Source organism: Nematostella vectensis, chromosome 9 (assembly GCF_932526225.1).
Source record: "Nematostella vectensis chromosome 9, jaNemVect1.1, whole genome shotgun sequence".
In the NCBI taxonomy this organism is placed as follows: domain Eukaryota; kingdom Metazoa; phylum Cnidaria; class Anthozoa; order Actiniaria; family Edwardsiidae; genus Nematostella; species Nematostella vectensis.
In genome coordinates, this window is record NC_064042.1 from 16,782,721 (window position 1) to 16,809,770 (window position 27,050).

Sequence of the window (27,050 nt, forward strand, 5' to 3'; positions counted from 1 at the left end):
TAACGAGGCCAACATGAGAAAAGTGTATTCTCTATGCGTGTTTGTGGTGTTTTCGTCAAACCGGTCATAGAGTCATTCGTTTTCAAAAGAAAAAAATATGCCCCGTCTAAGGATCGATCTCACGACCTTCAGATTTCTACATTTGATTATGAGACTGACGCGCTGCCTACTGCGCTAACGAGGCCAACATGAGAAAAGTCTCTTCTCTATGCGTGTTTGTTGTGTTGTTTGTCAAACCGCTCATAGAGTCATTCGTTTTCAAAAGAAAAAAAAACATGTGCCCCGTGTGAGGATCGAACTCACGACCTTCAGATTTCTACATTCGATTATGAGACTGACGCGCTGCCTACTGCGCTAACGAGGCCAACATGAGAAAAGTGTATTCTCTATGCGTGTTTGTGGTGTTTTTTTGTCAAACCGGTCATAGAGTCAATCGTTTTCAAAAGAATAAAATATGCCCCGTGTGAGGATCGAACTCACGACCTTCAGATTTCTACATTTGATTATGAGACTGACACGCTGCCTACTGCGCTAGCGAGGCCAACCTGAGAAATGTGTCTTCTCTATACGTGTTTGTGGTGTTTTTGTCAAACCGGTCATAGAGTCATTCGTTTTCAAAAGAAAAAAAATGTGCCCCGTGTGAGGATCGAACTCACGACCTTCAGATTTCTAGATTTGAGTATGAGACTGACGCGCTACCTACTGCGCTAACGAGGCCAACATGAGAAAAGTGTCTTCTCTATGCGTGTTTGTTGTGTTTTTTGTCAAACCGCTCATAGAGTCATTCGTTTTCAAAAGAAAAAAAATGTGCCCCGTGTGAGGATCGAACTCACGACCTTCAGATTTCTAGATTTGATTATGATACTGACGCGCTTCCTACTGCGCTAACAAGGCCAACATAAGAAATGTGTCTTCTCTATGCGTGTTTGTGGTGTTTTCGTCAAACCGGTCATAGAGTCATTCGTTTTCAAAAGAAAAAATATGCCCCGTTTGAGGATCGAACTCACGACATTCAGATTTCTACATTCGATTCTGATATTGACGCGCCGCCTACTGCGCTAACGAGGCCAACCTGAAAAATGTGTCTTCTCTATGCGTGTTTGTGGTGTTTTCGTCAAACCGGTCATAGAGTCATTCGTTTTCAAAATAAAAGAAATATGCCCCGTGTGAGGATCGAACTCACGACCTTCAGATTTCTACATTTGATTATGAGACTGACGCGCTGCCTACTGCGCTAACGAGGCTAACATGAGAAATGTGTCTTCTCTATGCGTGTTTGTGGTGTTTTCGTCAAACCGGTCATAGAGTCATTCGTTTTCAAAAGAAAAAAATATGCCCCGTCTAAGGATCGAACTCACGACATTCAGATTTCTACATTCGATTGTGATACTGACGCGCTGCCTACTGCGCTAACGAGGCCAACATGAGAAAAGTGTCTTCTCTATGCGTGTTTGTTGTGTTTTTTTGTCAAACCGCTCATAGAGTCATTCGTTTTCAAAAGAAAAAAAATTGTGCCCCGTGTGAGGATCGAACTCACGACCTTCAGATTTCTAGATTTGATTATGAGACTGACGCGCTGCCTATTGCGCTAACGACGCCTACATGGGAAATGTGCCTTTTCTATTCGTGTTTGTGGTGTTTTCGTCAAACCGGTCATAGAGTCTTTCGTTTTCAAAAGAAAAAATATGCCCCGTCTGAGGATTGAGCTCACGACCTTAAGATTTCTACATTTGATTATGAGACTGACGCGCTGCCTACTGCGCTAACGAGGCCAACCTGAGAAATGTGTCTTCTCTATACGTGTTTGTGGTGTTTTTGTCAAACCGGTCATAGAGTCATTCGTTTTCAAAAGAAAAAAAATATTCCCCGTGTGAGGATCGAACTCACGACCTTCAGATTTCTAGATTTGAGTATGAGACTGACGCGCTACCTACTGCGCTAACGAGGCCAACATGAGAAAAGTGTCTTCTCTATGCGTGTTTGTTGTGTTTTTTGTCAAACCGCTCATAGAGTCATTCGTTTTCAATAGAAAAAAAAATGTGCCCCGTGTGAGGATCGAACTCACGACCTTCAGATTTCTAGATTTGATTATGATACTGACGCGCTTCCTACTGCGCTAACAAGGCCAACATAAGAAATGTGTCTTCTCTATGCGTGTTTGTGGTGTTTTCGTCAAACCGGTCATAGAGTCATTCGTTTTCAAAAGAAAAAATATGCCCCGTTTGAGGATCGAACTCACGACATTCAGATTTCTACATTCGATTCTGATATTGACGCGCCGCCTACTGCGCTAACGAGGCCAACCTGAAAAATGTGTCTTCTCTATGCGTGTTTGTGGTGTTTTCGTCAAACCGGTCATAGAGTCATTCGTTTTCAAAAGAAAAGAAATATGCCCCGTGTTAGGATCGAACTCACGACCTTCAGATTTCTACATTTGATTATGAGACTGACGCGCTGCCTACTGCGCTAACGAGGCTAACATGAGAAATGTGTCTTCTCTATGCGTGTTTGTGGTGTTTTCGTCAAACCGGTCATAGAGTCATTCGTTTTCAAAAGAAAAAAATATGCCCCGTCTAAGGATCGAACTCACGACATTCAGATTTCTACATTCGATTGTGATACTGACGCGCTGCCTACTGCGCTAACGAGGCCAACATGAGAAATGCGTCTTTTCTATGCGTGTTTGTGGTGTTTTCGTCAAACCGCTCATAGAGTCATTTGTTTTCAAAAGAGAAAAATATGCCCCGCGTGAGGATCGAACTCAAGACCTTCAGATTTCTACATTCGATTATGAGACTGACGCGCTGCCTACTGCGCTAACTAGGCCAACATGAGAAAAGTGTATTCTCTATGCGTGTTTGTGGTGTTTTTTTGTCAAACCGGTCATAGAGTCAATCGTTTTCAAAAGAATAAAATATGCCCCGTGTGAGGATCGAACTCACGACCTTCAGATTTCTACATTTGATTATGAGACTGACACGCTGCCTACTGCGCTAGCGAGGCCAACCTGAGAAATGTGTCTTCTCTATACGTGTTTGTGGTGTTTTTGTCAAACCGGTCATAGAGTCATTCGTTTTCAAAAGAAAAAAAATATTCCCCGTGTGAGGATCGAACTCACGACCTTCAGATTTCTAGATTTGAGTATGAGACTGACGCGCTACCTACTGCGCTAACGAGGCCAACATGAGAAAAGTGTCTTCTCTATGCGTGTTTGTTGTGTTTTTTGTCAAACCGCTCATAGAGTCATTCGTTTTCAAAAGAAAAAAAAATGTGCCCCGTGTGAGGATCGAACTCACGACCTTCAGATTTCTAGATTTGATTATGATACTGACGCGCTTCCTACTGCGCTAACAAGGCCAACATAAGAAATGTGTCTTCTCTATGCGTGTTTGTGGTGTTTTCGTCAAACCGGTCATAGAGTCATTCGTTTTCAAAAGAAAAAATATGCCCCGTTTGAGGATCGAACTCACGACATTCAGATTTCCACATTTGATTCTGATATTGACGCGCCGCCTACTGCGCTAACGAGGACAACCTGAAAAATGTGTCTTCTCTATGCGTGTTTGTGGTGTTTTCGTCAAACCGGTCATAGAGTCATTCGTTTTCAAAAGAAAAGAAATATGCCCCGTGTGAGGATCGAACTCACGACCTTCAGATTTCTACATTTGATTATGAGACTGACGCGCTGCCTACTGCGCTAACGAGGCTAACATGAGAAATGTGTCTTCTCTATGCGTGTTTGTGGTGTTTTCGTCAAACCGGTCATAGAGTCATTCGTTTTCAAAAGAAAAAAATATGCCCCGTCTAAGGATCGAACTCACGACATTCAGATTTCTACATTCGATTGTGATACTGACGCGCTGCCTACTGCGCTAACGAGGCCAACATGAGAAAAGTGTCTTCTCTATGCGTGTTTGTTGTGTTTTTTGTCAAACCGCTCATAGAGTCATTCGTTTTCAAAAGAAAAAAAATTGTGCCCCGTGTGAGGATCGAACTCACGACATTCAGATTTCTACATTCGATTGTGATACTGACGCGCTGCCTACTGCGCTAACGAGGCCAACATGAGAAAAGTGTCTTCTCTATGCGTGTTTGTTGTGTTTTTTGTCAAACCGCTCATAGAGTCATTCGTTTTCAAAAGAAAAAAAATGTGCCCCTTGTGAGGATCGAACTCACGACCTTCAGATTTCTAGATTTGATTATGAGACTGACGCGCTGCCTACTGCGCTAACGAGGCCAACATGAGAAATGCGTCTTTTCTATGCGTGTTTGTGGTGTTTTCGTCAAACCGCTCATAGAGTCATTTGTTTTCAAAAGAGAAAAATATGCCCCGCGTGAGGATCGAACTCAAGACCTTCAGATTTCTACATTCGATTATGAGACTGACGCGCTGCCTACTGCGCTAACGAGGCCAACATGAGAAAAGTGTATTCTCTATGCGTGTTTGTGGTGTTTTTTTGTCAAACCGGTCATAGAGTTAATCGTTTTCAAAAGAATAAAATATGCCCCGTGTGAGGATCGAACTCACGACCTTCAGATTTCTACATTTGATTATGAGACTGACACGCTGCCTACTGCGCTAGCGAGGCCAACCTGAGAAATGTGTCTTCTCTATACGTGTTTGTGGTGTTTTCGTCAAACCGGTCATAGAGTCATTCGTTTTCAAAAGAAAAAAAATATGCCCCGTGTGAGGATCGAACTCACGACCTTCAGATTTCTAGATTTGAGTGTGAGACTGACGCGCTACCTACTTCGCTAACGAGGCCAACATGAGAAAAGTGTCTTCTCTATGCGTGTTGCTTGTGTTTTTTGTCAAACCGGTCATAGAGTCATTCGTTTTCAAAAGAAAAAAAATATGCCCCGTGTGAGGATCGAACTCACGACCTTCAGATTTCTAGATTTGAGTATGAGACTGACGCGCTGCCTACTGCGCTAAAGAGGCCAACATGAGAAAAGTATCTTCTCTATGCGTGTTTGTTGTGTTTTTTGTTTAACCGCTCATAGAGTCATTCGTTTTCAAAAGAAAAAAAAATGTGCCCCGTGTGAGGATCAAACTCACGACTTTCAGATTTCTAGATTTGATTATGAGACTGACGCGCTGCCTATTGCGCTAACGACGACTACATGGGAAATGTGCCTTTTCTATGCGTGTTTGTGGTGCTTTCGTCAAAACGGTCATAGAGTCTTTCGTTTTCAAAAGAAAAAATATGCCCCGTGTGAGGATCGAACTCACGACATTCAGATTTCTACATTCGATTATGATACTGACGCGCCGCCTACTGCGCTAACGAGTCCAACATGAGAAATGTGTCTTCTCTATGCGTGTTTGTGGTGTTTTCGTCAAACCTGTCATAGAGTCATTCGTTTTCAAAAGAAAAAAATATGCCCCGTGTGAGGATCGATCTCACGACCTTCAGATTTCTACATTTGATTATGAGACTGACGCGCTGCCTACTGCGCTAACGAGGCCAACATGAGAAAAGTCTCTTCTCTATGCGTGTTTGTTGTGTTGTTTGTCAAACCGCTCATAGAGTCATTCGTTTTCAAAAGAAAAAAAAAACATGTGCCCCGTGTGAGGATCGAACTCACGACCTTCAGATTTCTACATTCGATTATGAGACTGACGCGCTGCCTACTGCGCTAACGAGGCCAACATTAGAAAAGTGTATTCTCTATGCGTGTTTGTGGTGTTTTTTTGTCAAACCGGTCATAGAGTCAATCGTTTTCAAAAGAATAAAATATGCCCCGTGTGAGGATCGAACTCACGACCTTTAGATTTCTACATTTGATTATGAGACTGACACGCTGCCTACTGCGCTAGCGAGGCCAACCTGAGAAATGTGTCTTCTCTATACGTGTTTGTGGTGTTTTTGTCAAACCGGTCATAGAGTCATTCGTTTTCAAAAGAAAAAAAATGTGCCCCGTGTGAGGATCGAACTCACGACCTTCAGATTTCTAGATTTGAGTATGAGACTGACGCGCTACCTACTGCGCTAACGAGGCCAACATGAGAAAAGTGTCTTCTCTATGCGTGTTTGTTGTGTTTTTTGTCAAACCGCTCATAGAGTCATTCGTTTTCAAAAGAAAAAAAATGTGCCCCGTGTGAGGATCGAACTCACGACCTTCAGATTTCTAGATTTGATTATGATACTGACGCGCTTCCTACTGCGCTAACAAGGCCAACATAAGAAATGTGTCTTCTCTATGCGTGTTTGTGGTGTTTTCGTCAAACCGGTCATAGAGTCATTCGTTTTCAAAAGAAAAAATATGCCCCGTTTGAGGATCGAACTCACGACATTCAGATTTCTACATTCGATTCTGATATTGACGCGCCGCCTACTGCGCTAACGAGGCCAACCTGAAAAATGTGTCTTCTCTATGCGTGTTTGTGGTGTTTTCGTCAAACCGGTCATAGAGTCATTCGTTTTCAAAATAAAAGAAATATGCCACGTGTGAGGATCGAACTCACGACCTTCAGATTTCTACATTTGATTATGAGACTGACGCGCTGCCTACTGCGCTAACGAGGCTAACATGAGAAATGTGTCTTCTCTATGCGTGTTTGTGGTGTTTTCGTCAAACCGGTCATAGAGTCATTCGTTTTCAAAAGAAAAAAATATGCCCCGTCAAAGGATCGAACTCACGACCTTCAGATTTCTAGATTTGATTATGAGACTGACGCGCTGCCTACTGCGCTAACGAGGCCAACATGAGAAATGCGTCTTTTCTATGCGTGTTTGTGGTGTTTTCGTCAAACCGCTCATAGAGTCATTTGTTTTCAAAAGAGAAAAATATGCCCCGCGTGAGGATCGAACTCAAGACCTTCAGATTTCTACATTCGATTATGAGACTGACGCGCTGCCTACTGCGCTAACGAGGCCAACATGAGAAAAGTGTATTCTCTATGCGTGTTTGTGGTGTTTTTTTGTCAAACCGGTCATAGAGTCAATCGTTTTCAAAAGAATAAAATATGCCCCGTGTGAGGATCGAACTCACGACCTTCAGATTTCTACATTTGATTATGAGACTGACACGCTGCCTACTGCGCTAGCGAGGCCAACCTGAGAAATGTGTCTTCTCTATACGTGTTTGTGGTGTTTTCGTCAAACCGGTCATAGAGTCATTCGTTTTCAAAAGAAAAAAAATATGCCCCGTGTGAGGATCGAACTCACGACCTTCAGATTTCTAGATTTGAGTATGAGACTGACGCGCTACCTACTTCGCTAACGAGGCCAACATGAGAAAAGTGTCTTCTCTATGCGTGTTTGTTGTGTTTTTTGTCAAACCGGTCATAGAGTAATTCGTTTTCAAAAGAAAAAAAATATGCCCCGTGTGAGGATCGAACTCACGACCTTCAGATTTCTAGATTTGAGTATGAGACTGACGCGCTGCCTACTGCGCTAAAGAGGCCAACATGAGAAAAGTATCTTCTCTATGCGTGTTTGTTGTGTTTTTTGTTTAACCGCTCATAGAGTCATTCGTTTTCAAAAGAAAAAAAAATGTGCCCCGTGTGAGGATCAAACTCACGACTTTCAGATTTCTAGATTTGATTATGAGACTGACGCGCTGCCTATTGCGCTAGCGAGGCCAACCTGAGAAATGTGTCTTCTCTATACGTGTTTGTGGTGTTTTCGTCAAACCGGTCATAGAGTCTTTCGTTTTCAAAAGAAAAAATATGCCCCGTGTGAGGATCGAACTCACGACATTCAGATTTCTACATTCGATTATGATACTGACGCGCCGCCTACTGCGCTAACGAGTCCAACATGAGAAATGTGTCTTCTCTATGCGTGTTTGTGGTGTTTTCGTCAAACCTGTCATAGAGTCATTCGTTTTCAAAAGAAAAAAATATGCCCCGTGTGAGGATCGATCTCACGACCTTCAGATTTCTACATTTGATTATGAGACTGACGCGCTGCCTACTGCGCTAACGAGGCCAACATGAGAAAAGTCTCTTCTCTATGCGTGTTTGTTGTGTTGTTTGTCAAACCGCTCATAGAGTCATTCGTTTTCAAAAGAAAAAAAAACATGTGCCCCGTGTGAGGATCGAACTCACGACCTTCAGATTTCTACATTCGATTATGAGACTGACGCGCTGCCTACTGCGCTAACGAGGCCAACATTAGAAAAGTGTATTCTCTATGCGTGTTTGTGGTGTTTTTTTGTCAAACCGGTCATAGAGTCAATCGTTTTCAAAAGAATAAAATATGCCCCGTGTGAGGATCGAACTCACGACCTTCAGATTTCTACATTTGATTATGAGACTGACACGCTGCCTACTGCGCTAGCGAGGCCAACCTGAGAAATGTGTCTTCTCTATACGTGTTTGTGGTGTTTTTGTCAAACCGGTCATAGAGTCATTCGTTTTTAAAAGAAAAAAAATGTGCCCCGTGTGAGGATCGAACTCACGACCTTCAGATTTCTAGATTTGAGTATGAGACTGACGCGCTACCTACTGCGCTAACGAGGCCAACATGAGAAAAGTGTCTTCTCTATGCGTGTTTGTTGTGTTTTTTGTCAAACCGCTCATAGAGTCATTCGTTTTCAAAAGAAAAAAAAATGTGCCCCGTGTGAGGATCGAACTCACGACCTTCAGATTTCTAGATTTGATTATGATACTGACGCGCTTCCTACTGCGCTAACAAGGCCAACATAAGAAATGTGTCTTCTCTATGCGTGTTTGTGGTGTTTTCGTCAAACCGGTCATAGAGTCATTCGTTTTCAAAAGAAAAAATATGCCCCGTTTGAGGATCGAACTCACGACATTCAGATTTCTACATTCGATTCTGATATTGACGCGCCGCCTACTGCGCTAACGAGGCCAACCTGAAAAATGTGTCTTCTCTATGCGTGTTTGTGGTGTTTTCGTCAAACCGGTCATAGAGTCATTCGTTTTCAAAATAAAAGAAATATGCCCCGTGTGAGGATCGAACTCACGACCTTCAGATTTCTACATTTGATTATGAGACTGACGCGCTGCCTACTGCGCTAACGAGGCTAACATGAGAAATGTGTCTTCTCTATGCGTGTTTGTGGTGTTTTCGTCAAACCGGTCATAGAGTCATTCGTTTTCAAAAGAAAAAAATATGCCCCGTCTAAGGATCGAACTCACGACCTTCAGATTTCTAGATTTGATTATGAGACTGACGCGCTGCCTACTGCGCTAACGAGGCCAACATGAGAAATGCGTCTTTTCTATGCGTGTTTGTGGTGTTTTCGTCAAACCGCTCATAGAGTCATTTGTTTTCAAAAGAGAAAAATATGCCCCGCGTGAGGATCGAACTCAAGACCTTCAGATTTCTACATTCGATTATGAGACTGACGCGCTGCCTACTGCGCTAACGAGGCCAACATGAGAAAAGTGTATTCTCTATGCGTGTTTGTGGTGTTTTTTTGTCAAACCGGTCATAGAGTCAATCGTTTTCAAAAGAATAAAATATGCCCCGTGTGAGGATCGAACTCACGACCTTCAGATTTCTACATTTGATTATGAGACTGACACGCTGCCTACTGCGCTAGCGAGGCCAACCTGAGAAATGTGTCTTCTCTATACGTGTTTGTGGTGTTTTCGTCAAACCGGTCATAGAGTCATTCGTTTTCAAAAGAAAAAAAATATGCCCCGTGTGAGGATCGAACTCACGACCTTCAGATTTCTAGATTTGAGTATGAGACTGACGCGCTACCTACTTCGCTAACGAGGCCAACATGAGAAAAGTGTCTTCTCTATGCGTGTTTGTTGTGTTTTTTGTCAAACCGGTCATAGAGTCATTCGTTTTCAAAAGAAAAAAAATATGCCCCGTGTGAGGATCGAACTCACGACCTTCAGATTTCTAGATTTGAGTATGAGACTGACGCGCTGCCTACTGCGCTAACGAGGCCAACATGAGAAAAGTATCTTCTCTATGCGTGTTTGTTGTGTTTTTTGTTTAACCGCTCATAGAGTCATTCGTTTTCAAAAGAAAAAAAAATGTGCCCCGTGTGAGGATCAAACTCACGACTTTCAGATTTCTAGATTTGATTATGAGACTGACGCGCTGCCTATTGCGCTAACGACGACTACATGGGAAATGTGCCTTTTCTATGCGTGTTTGTGGTGCTTTCGTCAAAACGGTCATAGAGTCTTTCGTTTTCAAAAGAAAAAATATGCCCCGTGTGAGGATCGAACTCACGACATTCAGATTTCTACATTCGATTATGATACTGACGCGCCGCCTACTGCGCTAACGAGTCCAACATGAGAAATGTGTCTTCTCTATGCGTGTTTGTGGTGTTTTCGTCAAACCTGTCATAGAGTCATTCGTTTTCAAAAGAAAAAAATATGCCCCGTGTGAGGATCGATCTCACGACCTTCAGATTTCTACATTTGATTATGAGACTGACGCGCTGCCTACTGCGCTAACGAGGCCAACATGAGAAAAGTCTCTTCTCTATGCGTGTTTGTTGTGTTGTTTGTCAAACCGCTCATAGAGTCATTCGTTTTCAAAAGAAAAAAAAACATGTGCCCCGTGTGAGGATCGAACTCACGACCTTCAGATTTCTACATTCGATTATGAGACTGACGCGCTGCCTACTGCGCTAACGAGGCCAACATGAGAAAAGTGTATTCTCTATGCGTGTTTGTGGTGTTTTTTTGTCAAACCGGTCATAGAGTCAATCGTTTTCAAAAGAATAAAATATGCCCCGTGTGAGGATCGAACTCACGACCTTCAGATTTCTACATTTGATTATGAGACTGACACGCTGCCTACTGCGCTAGCGAGGCCAACCTGAGAAATGTGTCTTCTCTATACGTGTTTGTGGTGTTTTTGTCAAACCGGTCATAGAGTCATTCGTTTTCAAAAGAAAAAAAATGTGCCCCGTGTGAGGATCGAACTCACGACCTTCAGATTTCTAGATTTGAGTATGAGACTGACGCGCTACCTACTGCGCTAACGAGGCCAACATGAGAAAAGTGTCTTCTCTATGCGTGTTTGTTGTGTTTTTTGTCAAACCGCTCATAGAGTCATTCGTTTTCAAAAGAAAAAAAATGTGCCCCGTGTGAGGATCGAACTCACGACCTTCAGATTTCTAGATTTGATTATGATACTGACGCGCTTCCTACTGCGCTAACAAGGCCAACATAAGAAATGTGTCTTCTCTATGCGTGTTTGTGGTGTTTTCGTCAAACCGGTCATAGAGTCATTTGTTTTCAAAAGAAAAAATATGCCCCGTTTGAGGATCGAACTCACGACATTCAGATTTCTACATTCGATTCTGATATTGACGCGCCGCCTACTGCGCTAACGAGGCCAACCTGAAAAATGTGTCTTCTCTATGCGTGTTTGTGGTGTTTTCGTCAAACCGGTCATAGAGTCATTCGTTTTCAAAATAAAAGAAATATGCCCCGTGTGAGGATCGAACTCACGACCTTCAGATTTCTACATTTGATTATGAGACTGACGCGCTGCCTACTGCGCTAACGAGGCTAACATGAGAAATGTGTCTTCTCTATGCGTGTTTGTGGTGTTTTCGTCAAACCGGTCATAGAGTCATTCGTTTTCAAAAGAAAAAAATATGCCCCGTCTAAGGATCGAACTCACGACATTCAGATTTCTACATTCGATTGTGATACTGACGCGCTGCCTACTGCGCTAACGAGGCCAACATGAGAAAAGTGTCTTCTCTATGCGTGTTTGTTGTGTTTTTTGTCAAACCGCTCATAGAGTCATTCGTTTTCAAAAGAAAAAAAATTGTGCCCCGTGTGAGGATCGAACTCACGACCTTCAGATTTCTAGATTTGATTATGAGACTGACGCGCTGCCTATTGCGCTAACGACGCCTACATGGGAAATGTGCCTTTTCTATTCGTGTTTGTGGTGTTTTCGTCAAACCGGTCATAGAGTCTTTCGTTTTCAAAAGAAAAAATATGCCCCGTCTGAGGATTGAGCTCACGACCTTAAGATTTCTACATTTGATTATGAGACTGACGCGCTGCCTACTGCGCTAACGAGGCCAACCTGAGAAATGTGTCTTCTCTATACGTGTTTGTGGTGTTTTTGTCAAACCGGTCATAGAGTCATTCGTTTTCAAAAGAAAAAAAATATTCCCCGTGTGAGGATCGAACTCACGACCTTCAGATTTCTAGATTTGAGTATGAGACTGACGCGCTACCTACTGCGCTAACGAGGCCAACATGAGAAAAGTGTCTTCTCTATGCGTGTTTGTTGTGTTTTTTGTCAAACCGCTCATAGAGTCATTCGTTTTCAATAGAAAAAAAAATGTGCCCCGTGTGAGGATCGAACTCACGACCTTCAGATTTCTAGATTTGATTATGATACTGACGCGCTTCCTACTGCGCTAACAAGGTCAACATAAGAAATGTGTCTTCTCTATGCGTGTTTGTGGTGTTTTCGTCAAACCGGTCATAGAGTCATTCGTTTTCAAAAGAAAAAATATGCCCCGTTTGAGGATCGAACTCACGACATTCAGATTTCTACATTCGATTCTGATATTGACGCGCCGCCTACTGCGCTAACGAGGCCAACCTGAGAAATGTGTCTTCTCTATGCGTGTTTGTGGTGTTTTCGTCAAACCGGTCATAGAGTCATTCGTTTTCAAAAGAAAAGAAATATGCCCCGTGTGAGGATCGAACTCACGACCTTCAGATTTCTACATTTGATTATGAGACTGACGCGCTGCCTACTGCGCTAACGAGGCTAACATGAGAAATGTGTCTTCTCTATGCGTGTTTGTGGTGTTTTCGTCAAACCGGTCATAGAGTCATTCGTTTTCAAAAGAAAAAAATATGCCCCGTCTAAGGATCGAACTCACGACATTCAGATTTCTACATTCGATTGTGATACTGACGCGCTGCCTACTGCGCTAACGAGGCCAACATGAGAAATGCGTCTTTTCTATGCGTGTTTGTGGTGTTTTCGTCAAACCGCTCATAGAGTCATTTGTTTTCAAAAGAGAAAAATATGCCCCGCGTGAGGATCGAACTCAAGACCTTCAGATTTCTACATTCGATTATGAGACTGACGCGCTGCCTACTGCGCTAACGAGGCCAACATGAGAAAAGTGTATTCTCTATGCGTGTTTGTGGTGTTTTCGTCAAACCGGTCATAGAGTCATTCGTTTTCAAAAGAAAAAAATATGCCCCGTCTAAGGATCGATCTCACGACCTTCAGATTTCTACATTTGATTATGAGACTGACGCGCTGCCTACTGCGCTAACGAGGCCAACATGAGAAAAGTCTCTTCTCTATGCGTGTTTGTTGTGTTGTTTGTCAAACCGCTCATAGAGTCATTCGTTTTCAAAAGAAAAAAAAACATGTGCCCCGTGTGAGGATCGAACTCACGACCTTCAGATTTCTACATTCGATTATGAGACTGACGCGCTGCCTACTGCGCTAACGAGGCCAACATGAGAAAAGTGTATTCTCTATGCGTGTTTGTGGTGTTTTTTTGTCAAACCGGTCATAGAGTCAATCGTTTTCAAAAGAATAAAATATGCCCCGTGTGAGGATCGAACTCACGACCTTCAGATTTCTACATTTGATTATGAGACTGACACGCTGCCTACTGCGCTAGCGAGGCCAACCTGAGAAATGTGTCTTCTCTATACGTGTTTGTGGTGTTTTTGTCAAACCGGTCATAGAGTCATTCGTTTTCAAAAGAAAAAAAATGTGCCCCGTGTGAGGATCGAACTCACGACCTTCAGATTTCTAGATTTGAGTATGAGACTGACGCGCTACCTACTGCGCTAACGAGGCCAACATGAGAAAAGTGTCTTCTCTATGCGTGTTTGTTGTGTTTTTTGTCAAACCGCTCATAGAGTCATTCGTTTTCAAAAGAAAAAAAATGTGCCCCGTGTGAGGATCGAACTCACGACCTTCAGATTTCTAGATTTGATTATGATACTGACGCGCTTCCTACTGCGCTAACGAGGCCAACCTGAAAAATGTGTCTTCTCTATGCGTGTTTGTGGTGTTTTCGTCAAACCGGTCATAGAGTCATTCGTTTTCAAAATAAAAGAAATATGCCCCGTGTGAGGATCGAACTCACGACCTTCAGATTTCTACATTTGATTATGAGACTGACGCGCTGCCTACTGCGCTAACGAGGCTAACATGAGAAATGTGTCTTCTCTATGCGTGTTTGTGGTGTTTTCGTCAAACCGGTCATAGAGTCATTCGTTTTCAAAAGAAAAAAATATGCCCCGTCTAAGGATCGAACTCACGACATTCAGATTTCTACATTCGATTGTGATACTGACGCGCTGCCTACTGCGCTAACGAGGCCAACATGAGAAAAGTGTCTTCTCTATGCGTGTTTGTTGTGTTTTTTTGTCAAACCGCTCATAGAGTCATTCGTTTTCAAAAGAAAAAAAATTGTGCCCCGTGTGAGGATCGAACTCACGACCTTCAGATTTCTAGATTTGATTATGAGACTGACGCGCTGCCTATTGCGCTAACGACGCCTACATGGGAAATGTGCCTTTTCTATTCGTGTTTGTGGTGTTTTCGTCAAACCGGTCATAGAGTCTTTCGTTTTCAAAAGAAAAAATATGCCCCGTCTGAGGATTGAGCTCACGACCTTAAGATTTCTACATTTGATTATGAGACTGACGCGCTGCCTACTGCGCTAACGAGGCCAACCTGAGAAATGTGTCTTCTCTATACGTGTTTGTGGTGTTTTTGTCAAACCGGTCATAGAGTCATTCGTTTTCAAAAGAAAAAAAATATTCCCCGTGTGAGGATCGAACTCACGACCTTCAGATTTCTAGATTTGAGTATGAGACTGACGCGCTACCTACTGCGCTAACGAGGCCAACATGAGAAAAGTGTCTTCTCTATGCGTGTTTGTTGTGTTTTTTGTCAAACCGCTCATAGAGTCATTCGTTTTCAATAGAAAAAAAAATGTGCCCCGTGTGAGGATCGAACTCACGACCTTCAGATTTCTAGATTTGATTATGATACTGACGCGCTTCCTACTGCGCTAACAAGGCCAACATAAGAAATGTGTCTTCTCTATGCGTGTTTGTGGTGTTTTCGTCAAACCGGTCATAGAGTCATTCGTTTTCAAAAGAAAAAATATGCCCCGTTTGAGGATCGAACTCACGACATTCAGATTTCTACATTCGATTCTGATATTGACGCGCCGCCTACTGCGCTAACGAGGCCAACCTGAAAAATGTGTCTTCTCTATGCGTGTTTGTGGTGTTTTCGTCAAACCGGTCATAGAGTCATTCGTTTTCAAAAGAAAAGAAATATGCCCCGTGTTAGGATCGAACTCACGACCTTCAGATTTCTACATTTGATTATGAGACTGACGCGCTGCCTACTGCGCTAACGAGGCTAACATGAGAAATGTGTCTTCTCTATGCGTGTTTGTGGTGTTTTCGTCAAACCGGTCATAGAGTCATTCGTTTTCAAAAGAAAAAAATATGCCCCGTCTAAGGATCGAACTCACGACATTCAGATTTCTACATTCGATTGTGATACTGACGCGCTGCCTACTGCGCTAACGAGGCCAACATGAGAAATGCGTCTTTTCTATGCGTGTTTGTGGTGTTTTCGTCAAACCGCTCATAGAGTCATTTGTTTTCAAAAGAGAAAAATATGCCCCGCGTGAGGATCGAACTCAAGACCTTCAGATTTCTACATTCGATTATGAGACTGACGCGCTGCCTACTGCGCTAACTAGGCCAACATGAGAAAAGTGTATTCTCTATGCCTGTTTGTGGTGTTTTTTTGTCAAACCGGTCATAGAGTCAATCGTTTTCAAAAGAATAAAATATGCCCCGTGTGAGGATCGAACTCACGACCTTCAGATTTCTACATTTGATTATGAGACTGACACGCTGCCTACTGCGCTAGCGAGGCCAACCTGAGAAATGTGTCTTCTCTATACGTGTTTGTGGTGTTTTTGTCAAACCGGTCATAGAGTCATTCGTTTTCAAAAGAAAAAAAATATTCCCCGTGTGAGGATCGAACTCACGACCTTCAGATTTCTAGATTTGAGTATGAGACTGACGCGCTACCTACTGCGCTAACGAGGCCAACATGAGAAAAGTGTCTTCTCTATGCGTGTTTGTTGTGTTTTTTGTCAAACCGCTCATAGAGTCATTCGTTTTCAAAAGAAAAAAAAATGTGCCCCTTGTGAGGATCGAACTCACGACCTTCAGATTTCTAGATTTGATTATGATACTGACGCGCTTCCTACTGCGCTAACAAGGCCAACATAAGAAATGTGTCTTCTCTATGCGTGTTTGTGGTGTTTTCGTCAAACCGGTCATAGAGTCATTCGTTTTCAAAAGAAAAAATATGCCCCGTTTGAGGATCGAACTCACGACATTCAGATTTCCACATTTGATTCTGATATTGACGCGCCGCCTACTGCGCTAACGAGGACAACCTGAAAAATGTGTCTTCTCTATGCGTGTTTGTGGTGTTTTCGTCAAACCGGTCATAGAGTCATTCGTTTTCAAAAGAAAAGAAATATGCCACGTGTGAGGATCGAACTCACGACCTTCAGATTTCTACATTTGATTATGAGACTGACGCGCTGCCTACTGCGCTAACGAGGCTAACATGAGAAATGTGTCTTCTCTATGCGTGTTTGTGGTGTTTTCGTCAAACCGGTCATAGAGTCATTCGTTTTCAAAAGAAAAAAATATGCCCCGTCTAAGGATCGAACTCACGACATTCAGATTTCTACATTCGATTGTGATACTGACGCGCTGCCTACTGCGCTAACGAGGCCAACATGAGAAAAGTGTCTTCTCTATGCGTGTTTGTTGTGTTTTTTGTCAAACCGCTCATAGAGTCATTCGTTTTCAAAAGAAAAAAAATTGTGCCCCGTGTGAGGATCGAACTCACGACATTCAGATTTCTACATTCGATTGTGATACTGACGCGCTGCCTACTGCGCTAACGAGGCCAACATGAGAAAAGTGTCTTCTCTATGCGTGTTTGTTGTGTTTTTTGTCAAACCGCTCATAGAGTCATTCGTTTTCAAAAGAAAAAAAATTGTGCCCCGTGTGAGGATCGAACTCACGACCTTCAGATTTCTAGATTTGATTATGAGACTGACGCGCTGCCTATTGCGCTAACGACGCCTACATGGGAAATGTGCCTTTTCTATTTGTGTTTGTGGTGTTTTCGTCAAACCGGTCATAGAGTCTTTCGTTTTCAAAAAAAAAAATATGCCCCGTCTGAGGATTGAGCTCACGACCTTAAGATTTCTACATTTGATTATGAGACTGACGCGCTGCCTACTGCGCTAACGAGGCCAACCTGAGAAATGTGTCTTCTCTATACGTGTTTGTGGTGTTTTTGTCAAACCGGTCATAGAGTCATTCGTTTTCAAAAGAAAAGAAATATGCCCCGTGTGAGGATCGAACTCACGACCTTCAGATTTCTACATTTGATTATGAGACTGACGCGCTGCCTACTGCGCTAACGAGGCTAACATGAGAAATGTGTCTTCTCTATGCGTGTTTGTGGTGTTTTCGTCAAACCGGTCATAGAGTCATTCGTTTTCAAAAGAAAAAAATATGCCCCGTCTAAGGATCGAACTCACGACATTCAGATTTCTACATTCGATTGTGATACTGACGCGCTGCCTACTGCGCTAACGAGGCCAACATGAGAAAAGTGTCTCCTCTATGCGTGTTTGTTGTGTTTTTTGTCAAACCGCTCATAGAGTCATTCGTTTTCAAAAGAAAAAAAATTGTGCCCCGTGTGAGGATCGAACTCACGACCTTCAGATTTTTAGATTTGATTATGAGACTGACGCGCTGCCTATTGCGCTAACGACGCCTACATGGGAAATGTGCCTTTTCTATTCGTGTTTGTGGTGTTTTCGTCAAACCGGTCATAGAGTCTTTCGTTTTCAAAAGAAAAACATATGCCCCGTCTGAGGATTGAGCTCACGACCTTAAGATTTCTACATTTGATTATGAGACTGACGCGCTGCCTACTGCGCTAACGAGGCCAACATGAGAAATGCGTCTTTTTTATGCGTGTTTGTGGTGTTTTCGTCAAACCGCTCATAGAGTCATTCGTTTTCAAAAGAGAAAAATATTCGTCATTCATTTTCAAAAGAAAAAAATATGCCCCGTCTGAGGATCGCCTACTGCGATCATGATACTGACGCGCTGCCTACTGCGCTAACAAGGCCAACATGAGAAAAATGTCTTCTCTATGCGTGTTTGTTGTGTTTTTTGTCAAACCGCTCATAGAGTCATTCGTTTTCAAAAGAAAAAAAAATGTGCCCCGCGTGAGGATCGAACTCAAGACCTTCAGATTTCTACATTTGATTATGAGACTGACGCGCTGCCTACTGCGCTAACGAGGCTAACATGAGAAATGCGTCTTCTCTATGCGTGTTTGTGGTGTTTTCGTCAAACCGGTCATAGAGTCATTCGTTTTCAAAAGAAAAAAATATGCCCCGTCTGAGGATCGAACTCACGACATTCAGATTTCTACATCCGATTATGATACTGACGCGCTGCCTACTGCGCTAACAAGGCCAACATGAGAAAAATGTCTTCTCTATGCGTGTTTGTTGTGTTTTTTGTCAAACCGCTCATAGAGTCATTCGTTTTAAAAAGAAAAAAAATTGTGCCCCGCGTGAGGATCGAACTCAAGACGTTCAGATTTCTACATTCGATTATGAGACTGACGCGCTGCCTACTGCGCTAACGAGGCTAACATGAGAAATGTGTCTTCTCTATGCGTGTTTGTGGTGTTTTCGTCAAACCGGTCATAGAGTCATTCGTTTTCAAAAGAAAAAAATATGCCCCGTCTGAGGATCGAACTCACGACATTCAGATTTCTACATCCGATTATGATACTGACGCGCTGCCTACTGCGCTAACGAGGCCAACATGAGAAAAGTGTATTCTCTATGCGTGTTTGTGGTGTTTTTTTGTCAAACCGGTCATAGAGTCAATCGTTTTCAAAAGAATAAAATATGCCCCGTGTGAGGATCGAACTCACGACCTTCAGATTTCTACATTTGATTATGAGACTGACACGCTGCCTACTGCGCTAGCGAGGCCAACCTGAGAAATGTGTCTTCTCTATACGTGTTTGTGGTGTTTTTTGTTAAACCGCTCATAGAGTCATTCGTTTTCAAAAGAAAAAAAAATGTGCCCCGTGTGAGGATCAAACTCACGACCTTCAGATTTCTAGATTTGATTATGAGACTGACGCGCTGCCTATTGCGCTAACGACGCCTACATGGGAAATGTGCCTTTTCTATGCGTGTTTGTGGTGCTTTCGTCAAAACGGTCATAGAGTCTTTCGTTTTCAAAAGAAAAAATATGCCCCGTGTGAGGATCGAACTCACGACATTCAGATTTCTACATTCGATTATGATACTGACGCGCCGCCTACTGCGCTAACGAGTCCAACATGAGAAATGTGTCTTCTCTATGCGTGTTTGTGGTGTTTTCGTCAAACCGGTCATAGAGTCATTCGTTTTCAAACGAAAAAAATATGCCCCGTGTGAGGATCGATCTCACGACCTTCAGATTTCTAAATTTGATTATGAGACTGACGCGCTGCCTACTGCGCTAACGAGGCTAACATGAGAAATGTGTCTTCTCTATGCGTGTTTGTGGTGTTTTCGTCAAACCGGTCATAGAGTCATTAGTTTTCAAAAGAAAAAAATATGCCCCGTCTGAGGATCGAACTCACGACATTCAGATTTATACATTCGATTATGATACTGACGCGCTGCCTACTGCGCTAACGAGGCCAACATGAGAAAAGTGTCTTCTCTATGCGTGTTTGTTGTGTTTTTTGTCAAACCGCTCATAGAGTCATTCGTTTTCAAAAGAAAAAAATGTGCCCCTTGTGAGGATCGAACTCACGACCTTCAGATTTCTAGATTTGATTATGAGACTGACGCGCTGCCTATTGCGCTAACGACGCCTACATGGGAAATGTGCCTTTTCTATTCGTGTTTGTGGTGTTTTCGTCAAACCGGTCATAGAGTCTTTCGTTTTCAAAAGAAAAAATATGCCCCGTGTGAGGATCGAGCTCACGACCTTCAGATTTCTACATTTGATTATGAGACTGACGCGCTACCTACTGCGCTAACGAGGCCAACATGAGAAATGCGTCTTTTCTATGCGTGTTTGTGGTGTTTTCGTCAAACCGCTCATAGAGTCATTTGTTTTCAAAAGAGAAAAATATGCCCCGCGTGAGGATCGAACTCAAGACCTTCAGATTTCTACATTCGATTATGAGACTGACGCGCTGCCTACTGCGCTAACGAGGCCAACATGAGAAAAGTGTATTCTCTATGCGTGTTTGTGGTGTTTTTTTGTCAAACCGGTAATAGAGTCAATCGTTTTCAAAAGAATAAAATATGCCCCGTGTGAGGATCGAACTCACGACCTTCAGATTTCTACATTTGATTATGAGACTGACACGCTGCCTACTGCGCTAGCGAGGCCAACCTGAGAAATGTGTCTTCTCTATACGTGTTTGTGGTGTTTTTGTCAAACCGGTCATAGAGTCATTCGTTTTCAAAAGAAAAAAAATATTCCCCGTGTGAGGATCGAACTCACGACCTTCAGATTTCTAGATTTGAGTATGAGACTGACGCGCTACCTACTGCGCTAACGAGGCCAACATGAGAAAAGTGTCTTCTCTATGCGTGTTTGTTGTGTTTTTTGTCAAACCGCTCATAGAGTCATTCGTTTTCAAAAGAAAAAAAAATGTGCCCCGTGTGAGGATCGAACTCACGACCTTCAGATTTCTAGATTTGATTATGATACTGACGCGCTTCCTACTGCGCTAACAAGGCCAACATAAGAAATGTGTCTTCTCTATGCGTGTTTGTGGTGTTTTCGTCAAACCGGTCATAGAGTCATTCGTTTTCAAAAGAAAAAATATGCCCCGTTTGAGGATCGAACTCACGACATTCAGATTTCCACATTCGATTCTGATATTGACGCGCCGCCTACTGCGCTAAAGAGGACAACCTGAAAAATGTGTCTTCTCTATGCGTGTTTGTGGTGTTTTCGTCAAACCGGTCATAGAGTCATTCGTTTTCAAAAGAAAAGAAATATGCCCCGTGTGAGGATCGAACTCACGACCTTCAGATTTCTACATTTGATTATGAGACTGACGCGCTGCCTACTGCGCTAACGAGGCCAACCTGAGAAATGTGTCTTCTCTATACGTGTTTGTGGTGTTTTTGTCAAACCGGTCATAGAGTCATTCGTTTTCAAAAGAAAAAAAATATTCCCCGTGTGAGGATCGAACTCACGACCTTCAGATTTCTAGATTTGAGTATGAGACTGACGCGCTACCTACTGCGCTAACGAGGCCAACATGAGAAAAGTCTCTTCTCTATGCGTGTTTGTTGTGTTTTTTGTCAAACCGCTCATAGAGTCATTCGTTTTCAAAAGAAAAAAAAAATGTGCCCCGTGTGAGGATCGAACTCACGACCTTCAGATTTCTAGATTTGATTATGAGACTGACGCGCTGCCTACTGCGCTAACGAGGCTAACATGAGAAATGTGTCTTCTCTATGCGTGTTTGTGGTGTTTTCGTCAAACCGGTGATAGAGTCATTCGTTTTCAAAAGAAAAAAATATGCCCCGTCTAAGGATCGAACTCACGACATTCAGATTTCTACATTCGATTGTGATACTGACGCGCTGCCTACTGCGCTAACGAGGCCAACATGAGAAAAGTGTCTTCTCTATGCGTGTTTGTTGTGTTTTTTGTCAAACCGCTCATAGAGTCATTCGTTTTCAAAAGAAAAAAAATTGTGCCCCGTGTGAGGATCGAACTCACGACCTTCAGATTTTTAGATTTGATTATGAGACTGACGCGCTGCCTATTGCGCTAACGACGCCTACATGGGAAATGTGCCTTTTCTATTCGTGTTTGTGGTGTTTTCGTCAAACCGGTCATAGAGTCTTTCGTTTTCAAAAGAAAAACATATGCCCCGTCTGAGGATTGAGCTCACGACCTTAAGATTTCTACATTTGATTATGAGACTGACGCGCTGCCTACTGCGCTAACGAGGCCAACATGAGAAATGCGTCTTTTTTATGCGTGTTTGTGGTGTTTTCGTCAAACCGCTCATAGAGTCATTCGTTTTCAAAAGAGAAAAATATTCGTCATTCATTTTCAAAAGAAAAAAATATGCCCCGTCTGAGGATCGCCTACTGCGATCATGATACTGACGCGCTGCCTACTGCGCTAACAAGGCCAACATGAGAAAAATGTCTTCTCTATGCGTGTTTGTTGTGTTTTTTGTCAAACCGCTCATAGAGTCATTCGTTTTCAAAAGAAAAAAAAATGTGCCCCGCGTGAGGATCGAACTCAAGACCTTCAGATTTCTACATTCGATTATGAGACTGACGCGCTGCCTACTGCGCTAACGAGGCTAACATGAGAAATGCATCTTCTCTATGCGTGTTTGTGGTGTTTTCGTCAAACCGGTCATAGAGTCATTCGTTTTCAAAAGAAAAAAATATGCCCCGTCTGAGAATCGAACTCACGACATTCAGATTTCTACATCCGATTATGATACTGACGCGCTGCCTACTGCGCTAACAAGGCCAACATGAGAAAAATGTCTTCTCTATGCGTGTTTGTTGTCTTTTTTGTCAAACCGCTCATAGAGTCATTCGTTTTCAAAAGAAAAAAAATTGTGCCCCGCGTGAGGATCGAACTCAAGACCTTCAGATTTCTACATTCGATTATGAGACTGACGCGCTGCCTACTGCGCTAACGAGGCTAACATGAGAAATGTGTCTTCTCTATGCGTGTTTGTGGTGTTTTCGTCAAACCGGTCATAGAGTCATTCGTTTTCAAAAGAAAAAAATATGCCCCGTCTGAGGATCGAACTCACGACATTCAGATTTCTACATCCGATTATGATACTGACGCGCTGCCTACTGCGCTAACGAGGCCAACATGAGAAAAGTGTCTTCTCTATGCGTGTTTGTTGTGTTTTTTGTCAAACCGCTCATAGAGTCATTCGTTTTCAAAAGAAAAAAAATTGTGCCCCGTGTGAGGATCGAACTCACGACCTTCAGATTTTTAGATTTGATTATGAGACTGACGCGCTGCCTATTGCGCTAACGACGCCTAAATGGGAAATGTGCCTTCTCTATGCGTGTTTGTGGTGTTTTCGTCAAACCGGTCATAGAGTCTTTTGTTTTCAAAAGAAAAAAATATGCCCTGTGTGAGGATCGAACTCACGACCTTCATATTTCTAAATCAGATTATGAGACTGACGCGCTGCCTACTGCGCTAACGAGGCCAACATGAGAAATGCGTCTTTTTTATGCGTGTTTGTGGTGTTTTCGTCAAACCGCTCATAGAGTCATTCGTTTTCAAAAGAGAAAAATATTCGTCATTCATTTTCAAAAGAAAAAAATATGCCCCGTCTGAGGATCGCCTACTGCGATCATGATACTGACGCGCTGCCTACTGCGCTAACAAGGCCAACATGAGAAAAATGTCTTCTCGATGCGTGTTTGTTGTGTTTTTTGTCAAACCGCTCATAGAGTCATTCGTTTTCAAAAGAAAAAAAAATGTGCCCCGCGTGAGGATCGAACTCAAGACCTTCAGATTTCTACATTCGATTATGAGACTGACGCGCTGCCTACTGCGCTAACGAGGCTAACATGAGAAATGCGTCTTCTCTATGCGTGTTTGTGGTGTTTTCGTCAAACCGGTCATAGAGTCATTCGTTTTCAAAAGAAAAAAATATGCCCCGTCTGAGGATCGAACTTACGACATTCAGATTTCTACATCCGATTATGATACTGACTCGCTGCCTACTGCGCTAACAAGGCCAACATGAGAAAAATGTCTTCTCTATGCGTGTTTGTTGTGTTTTTTGTCAAACCGCTCATAGAGTCATTCGTTTTCAAAAGAAAAAAAATTGTGCCCCGCGTGAGGATCGAACTCAAGACCTTCAGATTTCTACATTCGATTATGAGACTGACGCGCTGCCTACTGCGCTAACGAGGCTAACATGAGAAATGTGTCTTCTCTATGCGTGTTTGTGGTGTTTTCGTCAAACCGGTCATAGAGTCATTCGTTTTCAAAAGAAAAAAATATGCCCCGTCTGGGGATCGAACTCACGACATTCAGATTTCTACATCCGATTATGATACTGACGCGCTGCCTACTGCGCTAACGAGGCCAACATGAGAAAAGTGTCTTCTCTATGCGTGTTTGTTGTGTTTTTTGTCAAACCGCTCATAGAGTCATTCGTTTTCAAAAGAAAAAAAATTGTGCCCCGTGTGAGGATCAAACTCACGACCTTCAGATTTCTAGATTTGATTATGAGATTGACGCGCTGCCTACTGCGCTAACGAGGCCAACCTGAAAAATGTGTCTTCTCTATGCGTGTTTGTGGTGTTTTCGTCAAACCGGTCATAGAGTCATTCGTTTTCAAAAGAAAAAAATATGCCCTGTGTGAGGATCGAACTCACGACCTTCATATTTCTAAATCAGATTATGAGACTGACGCGCTGCCTACTGCGCTAACGAGGCTAACATGAGAAATGTGTCTTCTCTATGCGTGTTTGTGGTGTTTTCGTCAAACCGGTCATAGAGTCATTCGTTTTCAAAAGAAAAAAATATGCCCCGTCTGAGGATTGAACTCACGACATTCAGATTTCTACATTCGATTATGATACTGACGCGCTGCCTACTGCGCTAACGAGGCCAACATGAGAAAAGTGTCTTCTCTATGCGTGTTAGTTGTGTTTTTTGTCAAACCGCTCATAGAGCCATTCGTTTTCAAAAGAAAAAATATGCCCCGTGTGATGATCGAACTCACTACCTTCAGATTTCTAGATTTGATTATGAGACTGACGCGCTGCCTACTGCGCTAACGAGGCCAACATGAGAAAAGTCTCTTCTCTATGCGTGTTTGTTGTGTTTTTTGTCAAACCGCTGAAAGAGTCATTCGTTTTCAAAAGAAAAAAATGTACCCCGTGTGAGGATCGAACTCACGACCTTCAGATTTCTAGATTTCATTATGAGACTGACGCGCTGCCTATTGCGCTAACGACGCCTACATGGGAAATGTGCCTTTTCTATGCGTGTTTGTGGTGTTTTCGTCAAACCGTTCATAGAGTCTTTCGTTTTCAAAAGAAAAAAATATGACCCGTGTGAGGATCGATCTCACGACCTTCAGATTTGTACATTTGATTATGAGACTGACGCGCTGCCTACTGCGCTAACGAGGCCAACCTGAAAAATGTGTCTTCTCTATGCGTGTTTGTGGTGATTTCGTCAAACCGGTCATAGAGTCATTCCTTTTCAAAAGAAAAAAAATATGCCCTGTGTGAGGATCGAAATCACGACCTTCATATTTCTAAATCAGATTATGAGACTGACGCGCTGCCTATTGCGCTAACGACGCCTACATGGAAAATGTGTCTTTTCTATGTGTGTTTGTGGTGTTTTTGTCAAACCGGTCATAGAGTCATTCGTTTTCAAAAGAAAAAATATGCCCCGTGTGAGGATCGAACTCACTACCTTCAGATTTCTAGATTTGATTATGAGACTGACGCGCTGCCTACTGCGCTAACGAGGCCAACATGAGAAAAGTCTCTTCTCTATGCGTGTTTGTTGTGTTTTTTGTCAAACCGGTCATAGAGTCATTCGTTTTCAAAAGAAAAAAATATGCCCTGTGTGAGGATCGAACTCACGACCTTCATATTTCTAAATCAGATTATGAGACTGACGCGCTGCCTACTGCGCTAACGAGGCTAACATGAGAAATGTGTCTTCTCTATGCGTGTTTGTGGTGTTTTCGTCAAACCGGTCATAGGGTCATTCGTTTTCAAAAGAAAAAAATATGCCCCGTCTGAGGATTGAACTCACGACCTTCAGATTTCTAGATTTCATTATGAGACTGACGCGCTGCCTATTGCGCTAACGACGCCTACATGGGAAATGTGCCTTTTCTATGCGTGTTTGTGGTGTTTTCGTCAAACCGTTCATAGAGTCTTTCGTTTTCAAAAGAAAAAAATATGACCCGTGTGAGGATCGATCTCACGACCTTCAGATTTGTACATTTGATTATGAGACTGACGCGCTGCCTACTGCGCTAACGAGGCCAACCTGAAAAATGTGTCTTCTCTATGCGTGTTTGTGGTGTTTTCGTCAAACCGGTCATAGAGACATTCGTTTTCAAAAGAAAAAAAATATGCCCTGTGTGAGGATCGAAATCACGACCTTCATATTTCTAAATCAGATTATAAGACTGACGCGCTGCCTATTGCGCTAACGACGCCTACATGGAAAATGTGTCTTCTCTATGTGTGTTTGTTGTGTTTTTTGTCAAACCGCTCATAGAGTCATTCGTTTTCAAAAGAAAAAAAATTGTGCCCCGTGTGAGGATCGAACTCACGACCTTCAGATTTTTAGATTTGATTATGAGACTGACGCGCTGCCTATTGCGCTAACGACGCCTACATGGGAAATGTGCCTTTTCTATTCGTGTTTGTGGTGTTTTCGTCAAACCGGTCATAGAGTCTTTCGTTTTCAAAAGAAAAACATATGCCCCGTCTGAGGATTGAGCTCACGACATTAAGATTTCTACATTTGATTATGAGACTGACGCGCTGCCTACTGCGCTAACGAGGCCAACATGAGAAATGCGTCTTTTTTATGCGTGTTTGTGGTGTTTTCGTCAAACCGCTCATAGAGTCATTCGTTTTCAAAAGAGAAAAATATTCGTCATTCATTTTCAAAAGAAAAAAATATGCCCCGTCTGAGGATCGCCTACTGCGATCATGATACTGACGCGCTGCCTACTGCGCTAACAAGGCCAACATGAGAAAAATGTCTTCTCTATGCGTGTTTGTTGTGTTTTTTGTCAAACCGCTCATAGAGTCATTCGTTTTCAAAAGAAAAAAAAATGTGCCCCGCGTGAGGATCGAACTCAAGACCTTCAGATTTCTACATTCGATTATGAGACTGACGCGCTGCCTACTGCGCTAACGAGGCTAACATGAGAAATGCATCTTCTCTATGCGTGTTTGTGGTGTTTTCGTCAAACCGG

At 42.7% G+C, this 27,050-nt stretch overlaps 24 non-coding genes across 24 annotated transcripts; all 24 read right to left on the bottom strand.

Moving 5' to 3' along the window:
* Window positions 1-278: 278 nt before the first annotated feature.
* On the bottom strand, window positions 279-364 carry Trnam-cau. Its single transcript is given in 2 exon segments — window positions 279-314; window positions 328-364. It is a non-coding gene; the product is annotated as a tRNA-Met (tRNA).
* A 267-nt stretch (window positions 365-631) lies between these two features.
* Trnam-cau lies at window positions 632-717 on the bottom strand. The gene is given in 2 exon segments: window positions 632-667; window positions 681-717. It is a non-coding gene; the product is annotated as a tRNA-Met (tRNA).
* Window positions 718-1,158: 441 nt separating this feature from the next.
* On the bottom strand, window positions 1,159-1,244 carry Trnam-cau. The gene is given in 2 exon segments: window positions 1,159-1,194; window positions 1,208-1,244. It is a non-coding gene; the product is annotated as a tRNA-Met (tRNA).
* Window positions 1,245-3,621: 2,377 nt separating this feature from the next.
* On the bottom strand, window positions 3,622-3,707 carry Trnam-cau. The gene is given in 2 exon segments: window positions 3,622-3,657; window positions 3,671-3,707. It is a non-coding gene; the product is annotated as a tRNA-Met (tRNA).
* Window positions 3,708-3,974: 267 nt separating this feature from the next.
* Window positions 3,975-4,060, bottom strand: Trnav-cac. Its single transcript is given in 2 exon segments — window positions 3,975-4,010; window positions 4,024-4,060. It is a non-coding gene; the product is annotated as a tRNA-Val (tRNA).
* Window positions 4,061-4,679: 619 nt separating this feature from the next.
* On the bottom strand, window positions 4,680-4,765 carry Trnav-cac. The gene is given in 2 exon segments: window positions 4,680-4,715; window positions 4,729-4,765. It is a non-coding gene; the product is annotated as a tRNA-Val (tRNA).
* A 799-nt stretch (window positions 4,766-5,564) lies between these two features.
* Trnam-cau lies at window positions 5,565-5,650 on the bottom strand. The gene is given in 2 exon segments: window positions 5,565-5,600; window positions 5,614-5,650. It is a non-coding gene; the product is annotated as a tRNA-Met (tRNA).
* A 267-nt stretch (window positions 5,651-5,917) lies between these two features.
* On the bottom strand, window positions 5,918-6,003 carry Trnam-cau. The gene is given in 2 exon segments: window positions 5,918-5,953; window positions 5,967-6,003. It is a non-coding gene; the product is annotated as a tRNA-Met (tRNA).
* Window positions 6,004-8,031: 2,028 nt separating this feature from the next.
* Window positions 8,032-8,117, bottom strand: Trnam-cau. Its single transcript is given in 2 exon segments — window positions 8,032-8,067; window positions 8,081-8,117. It is a non-coding gene; the product is annotated as a tRNA-Met (tRNA).
* A 267-nt stretch (window positions 8,118-8,384) lies between these two features.
* Window positions 8,385-8,470, bottom strand: Trnam-cau. The gene is given in 2 exon segments: window positions 8,385-8,420; window positions 8,434-8,470. It is a non-coding gene; the product is annotated as a tRNA-Met (tRNA).
* Window positions 8,471-8,912: 442 nt separating this feature from the next.
* On the bottom strand, window positions 8,913-8,998 carry Trnam-cau. The gene is given in 2 exon segments: window positions 8,913-8,948; window positions 8,962-8,998. It is a non-coding gene; the product is annotated as a tRNA-Met (tRNA).
* Window positions 8,999-9,792: 794 nt separating this feature from the next.
* Window positions 9,793-9,878, bottom strand: Trnam-cau. Its single transcript is given in 2 exon segments — window positions 9,793-9,828; window positions 9,842-9,878. It is a non-coding gene; the product is annotated as a tRNA-Met (tRNA).
* Window positions 9,879-10,499: 621 nt separating this feature from the next.
* Window positions 10,500-10,585, bottom strand: Trnam-cau. Its single transcript is given in 2 exon segments — window positions 10,500-10,535; window positions 10,549-10,585. It is a non-coding gene; the product is annotated as a tRNA-Met (tRNA).
* A 267-nt stretch (window positions 10,586-10,852) lies between these two features.
* Trnam-cau lies at window positions 10,853-10,938 on the bottom strand. The gene is given in 2 exon segments: window positions 10,853-10,888; window positions 10,902-10,938. It is a non-coding gene; the product is annotated as a tRNA-Met (tRNA).
* Window positions 10,939-11,379: 441 nt separating this feature from the next.
* Trnam-cau lies at window positions 11,380-11,465 on the bottom strand. Its single transcript is given in 2 exon segments — window positions 11,380-11,415; window positions 11,429-11,465. It is a non-coding gene; the product is annotated as a tRNA-Met (tRNA).
* A 1,145-nt stretch (window positions 11,466-12,610) lies between these two features.
* Trnam-cau lies at window positions 12,611-12,696 on the bottom strand. Its single transcript is given in 2 exon segments — window positions 12,611-12,646; window positions 12,660-12,696. It is a non-coding gene; the product is annotated as a tRNA-Met (tRNA).
* Window positions 12,697-13,315: 619 nt separating this feature from the next.
* On the bottom strand, window positions 13,316-13,401 carry Trnam-cau. The gene is given in 2 exon segments: window positions 13,316-13,351; window positions 13,365-13,401. It is a non-coding gene; the product is annotated as a tRNA-Met (tRNA).
* A 267-nt stretch (window positions 13,402-13,668) lies between these two features.
* Window positions 13,669-13,754, bottom strand: Trnam-cau. The gene is given in 2 exon segments: window positions 13,669-13,704; window positions 13,718-13,754. It is a non-coding gene; the product is annotated as a tRNA-Met (tRNA).
* A 267-nt stretch (window positions 13,755-14,021) lies between these two features.
* Window positions 14,022-14,107, bottom strand: Trnam-cau. The gene is given in 2 exon segments: window positions 14,022-14,057; window positions 14,071-14,107. It is a non-coding gene; the product is annotated as a tRNA-Met (tRNA).
* Window positions 14,108-16,837: 2,730 nt separating this feature from the next.
* Trnav-cac lies at window positions 16,838-16,923 on the bottom strand. The gene is given in 2 exon segments: window positions 16,838-16,873; window positions 16,887-16,923. It is a non-coding gene; the product is annotated as a tRNA-Val (tRNA).
* A 442-nt stretch (window positions 16,924-17,365) lies between these two features.
* Trnam-cau lies at window positions 17,366-17,451 on the bottom strand. Its single transcript is given in 2 exon segments — window positions 17,366-17,401; window positions 17,415-17,451. It is a non-coding gene; the product is annotated as a tRNA-Met (tRNA).
* A 2,562-nt stretch (window positions 17,452-20,013) lies between these two features.
* On the bottom strand, window positions 20,014-20,099 carry Trnam-cau. The gene is given in 2 exon segments: window positions 20,014-20,049; window positions 20,063-20,099. It is a non-coding gene; the product is annotated as a tRNA-Met (tRNA).
* A 970-nt stretch (window positions 20,100-21,069) lies between these two features.
* On the bottom strand, window positions 21,070-21,155 carry Trnam-cau. Its single transcript is given in 2 exon segments — window positions 21,070-21,105; window positions 21,119-21,155. It is a non-coding gene; the product is annotated as a tRNA-Met (tRNA).
* A 269-nt stretch (window positions 21,156-21,424) lies between these two features.
* Trnam-cau lies at window positions 21,425-21,510 on the bottom strand. The gene is given in 2 exon segments: window positions 21,425-21,460; window positions 21,474-21,510. It is a non-coding gene; the product is annotated as a tRNA-Met (tRNA).
* Window positions 21,511-27,050: the final 5,540 nt, after the last annotated feature.